Source organism: Penaeus vannamei, chromosome 26, assembly GCF_042767895.1.
Source record: "Penaeus vannamei isolate JL-2024 chromosome 26, ASM4276789v1, whole genome shotgun sequence".
NCBI lineage: Eukaryota > Metazoa > Arthropoda > Malacostraca > Decapoda > Penaeidae > Penaeus > Penaeus vannamei.
The window spans coordinates 2,401,096-2,405,823 of NC_091574.1; positions in this window are offsets into that span (position 1 = coordinate 2,401,096).

Consider the following 4,728-nt stretch of genomic DNA (forward strand, 5'->3'; position numbering starts at 1 on the left):
TGATAATGAAATCATCAATAACAAATAACAAGACCTGGGTTAACGGTCGCTGTCGCAGTGACTCTTGCAACAACAGTGAAATTATAGTAATATCTTTGTAAATAAAGATAAAAAAAAAAAAAAAATAAATAAAGAAAAAAAATGCAATCAACCGTGAAATTATATTTTTTGAAATTATTATTATTTTTTTTTATTTACAAAGTTATTACTATAATTTCACTGTTGTTGCATTTTTTTTCTTTATCTATTTATTTATTATCTATTTATTTATTGTCATTATCTCTGAAAAAAAATAAATAAATAAAAGAAAAAAATGCAACAACAGTGAAATTATAGTAATATCTTTGTAAATAAAAAAAAAATAAAATAGATAAAGAAAGAGAAATAAAAAAAATGCAATCAACCGTGAAATTATAATAATATCTTCGTAAACAAAAATAAAAAAATAAAGAAAAAAAAATTAATCAACCGTGAAATTATAGTAATATCTTTGAAAATAAAAAAATAGATAAATAAATAAAGAAAAGAAAATGCAATCAACCGTGAAATCATAGTAATATCTTAGTAAATAAAAAAAAAAAATAATAAATAAATAAAAATAAAAATTATAGTAATATCTTTGTAAATAAAAAAAAAGATAAAAGAAAGAAAGAAAAATAAAAAAAATCAACCGTGAAATTATAGTAATATCTTTGTAAATAAGAATAAAAAAAAATAAAAAAATAAAGAAAGAGAAATTTTAAAAAAATGTAATCAACCGTGAATTTATAATAATATCTTTGTAAATAAATAAAAAATAATAATGATAAAGAAAGAAAAAAATATGCAATCAACAGTGACATTATAATAATATCTTTGTAAATAATAAAAAAAAAAAAAAAAAAAAATCAACCGTGATATTATAATAATATCTTTGTAAATAAATAAAAAAATAAAAATAAAAAATGCAAACAAGCGTTATTGCACTTAAAAAGACTTTAGATTCTGGATGAACGATTAAATTTTACAGAAGAGATGAATTACTCTGAACTGGTAATTAAACCAAGTAATTAGAGTTATATCGATGGTTGTTAATTATGTTCATCTGGGAAGTTAATGATGGTTGTTAATTATGTTCATCTGGGAAGTTAATGATGGATGTTAATTATGTTCATCTGGGAAGTTAACGATGGTTGTTAATTATGTTCATCTGGGAAGTTAATGATGGTTGTTAATTATGTTCATCGGGGAAGTTAACGATGGTTGTTAATTATGTTCATCTGGGAAGTTAATGATGGTTGTTAATTATGTTCATCGGGGAAGTTAATGATGGTTGTTAATTATGTTCATCTGGGAAGTTAACGATGGTTGTTAATTATGTTCATCGGGGAAGTTAATGATGGTTGTTAATCATGTTCATCTGGGAAGTTAATGATGGTTGTTAATTATGTTCATCTGGGAGGTTAATGATGGTTGTTAATTATGTTCATCTGGGAAGTTAATGATGGTTGTTAATTATGTTCATCTGGGAAGTTAATGATGGATGTTAATTATGTTCATCTGGGAAGTTAATGATGGTTGTTAATTATGTTCATCTGGGAAGTTAATGATGGTTGTTAATTATGTTCATCTGGGAAGTTAATGATGGTTGTTAATTATGTTCATCTGGGAAGTTAATGATGGTTGTTAATTATGTTCATCTGGGAGGTTAATGATGGTTGTTAATTATGTTCATCTGGGAAGTTAATGATGGATGTTAATTATGTTCATCTGGGAAGTTAATGATGGTTGTTAATTATGTTCATCTGGGAAGTTAATGATGGATGTTAATTATGTTCATCTGGGAAGTTAATGATGGTTGTTAATTATGTTCATCTGGGAAGTTAATGATGGTTGTTAATTATGTTCATCTGGGAGGTTAATGATGGTTGTTAATTATGTTCATCTGAGAAGTTAATGATGGTTGTTAATTATGTTCATCTGGGAAGTTAATGATGGTTGTTAATTATGTTCATCTGGGAAGTTAATGATGGTTGTTAATTATGTTCATCTGAGAAGTTAATGATGGTTGTTAATTATGTTCATCTGGGAAGTTAATGATGGTTGTTAATTATGTTCATCTGGGAGGTTAATGATGGTTGTTAATTATGTTCATCTGGGAGGTTAATGATGGTTGTTAATTATGTTCATCTGGGAAGTTAATGATGGTTGTTAATTATGTTCATCTGGGAAGTTAATGATGGTTGTTAATTATGTTCATCTGGGAAGTTAATGATGGTTGTTAATTATGTTCATCTGGGAAGTTAATGATGGTTGTTAATTATGTTCATCTGGGAGGTTAATGATGGTTGTTATTTATGTTCATCTGAGAAGTTAATGATGGTTGTTAATTATGTTCATCTGGGAGGTTAATGATGGTTGTTAATTATGTTCATCTGGGAAGTTAATGATGGTTGTTAATTATGTTCATCTGGGAAGTTAATGATGGTTGTTAATTATGTTCATCTGGGAGGTTAATGATGGTTGTTAATTATCTTCATCTGGGAAGTTAATGATGGTTGTAAATTATGTTCATCTGAGAAGTTAATGATGGTTGTAAATTATGTTCATCTGGGAAGTTAACGATGGTTGTTAATTATGTTCATCTGGGAGGTTAATGATGGTTGTAAATTATGTTCATCTGGGAAGTTAATGATGGTTGTTAATTATGTTCATCTGGGAAGTTAATGATGGTTGTTAATTATGTTCATCTGAGAAGTTAATGATGGCTGTTAATTATGTTCATCTGGGAGGTTAATGATGGTTGTTAATTATGTTCATCTGGGAAGTTAATGATGGTTGTTAATTATGTTCATCTGGGAAGTTAATGATGGTTGTTAATTATGTTCATCTGGGAAGTTAATGATGGTTGTTAATTATGTTCATCTGGGAAGTTAATGATGGTTGTTAATTATGTTCATCTGGGAAGTTAATGATGGTTGTTAATTATGTTCATCTGGGAGGTTAATGATGGTTGTTAATTATGTTCATCTGGGAAGTTAATGATGGATGTTAATTATGTTCATCTGGGAAGTTAATGATGGTTGTTAATTATGTTCATCTGGGAAGTTAATGATGGTTGTTAATTATGTTCATCTGGGAAGTTAATGATGGTTGTTAATTATGTTCATCTGGGAGGTTAATGATGGTTGTTAATTATGTTCATCTGGGAAGTTAATGATGGTTGTTAATTATGTTCATCTGGGAAGTTAATGATGGTTGTTAATTATGTTCATCTGGGAGGTTAATGATGGTTGTTAATTATGTTCATCTGGGAAGTTAATGATGGTTGTTAATTATGTTCATCTGGGAAGTTAATGATGGATGTTAATTATGTTCATCTGGGAAGTTAATGATGGTTGTTAATTATGTTCATCTGGGAAGTTAATGATGGTTGTTAATTATGTTCATCTGGGAGGTTAATGATGGTTGTTAATTATGTTCATCTGAGAAGTTAATGATGGTTGTTAATTATGTTCATCTGGGAAGTTAATGATGGTTGTTAATTATGTTCATCTGGGAGGTTAATGATGGTTGTTAATTATGTTCATCTGAGAAGTTAATGATGGTTGTTAATTATGTTCATCTGGGAAGTTAATGATGGTTGTTAATTATGTTCATCTGGGAGGTTAATGATGGTTGTTAATTATGTTCATCTGGGAGGTTAATGATGGTTGTTAATTATGTTCATCTGGGAAGTTAATGATGGTTGTTAATTATGTTCATCTGGGAAGTTAATGATGGTTGTTAATTATGTTCATCTGGGAAGTTAATGATGGTTGTTAATTATGTTCATCTGGGAAGTTAATGATGGTTGTTAATTATGTTCATCTGGGAAGTTAATGATGGTTGTTAATTATGTTCATCTGGGAGGTTAATGATTGTTAATTATGTTCATCTGAGAAGTTAATGATGGTTGTTAATTATGTTCATCTGGGAAGTTAATGATGGTTGTTAATTATGTTCATCTGGGAAGTTAATGATGGTTGTTAATTATGTTCATCTGGGAAGTTAATGATGGTTGTTAATTATGTTCATCTGGGAAGTTAATGATGGTTGTTAATTATGTTCATCTGGGAGGTTAATGATGGTTGTTATTTATGTTCATCTGAGAAGTTAATGATGGTTGTTAATTATGTTCATCTGGGAGGTTAATGATGGTTGTTAATTATGTTCATCTGGGAAGTTAATGATGGTTGTTAATTATGTTCATCTGGGAAGTTAATGATGGTTGTTAATTATGTTCATCTGGGAGGTTAATGATGGTTGTTAATTATGTTCATCTGGGAAGTTAATGATGGTTGTAAATTATGTTCATCTGAGAAGTTAATGATGGTTGTAAATTATGTTCATCTGGGAAGTTAACGATGGTTGTTAATTATGTTCATCTGGGAGGTTAATGATGGTTGTTAATTATGTTCATCTGGGAAGTTAATGATGGTTGTTAATTATGTTCATCTGGGAAGTTAATGATGGTTGTTAATTATGTTCATCTGAGAAGTTAATGATGGTTGTTAATTATGTTCATCTGGGAGGTTAATGATGGTTGTTAATTATGTTCATCTGGGAAGTTAATGATGGTTGTTAATTATGTTCATCTGGGAAGTTAATGATGGTTGTTAATTATGTTCATCTGGGAAGTTAATGATGGTTGTTAATTATGTTCATCTGGGAAGTTAATGATGGATGTTAATTATGTTCATCTGGGAA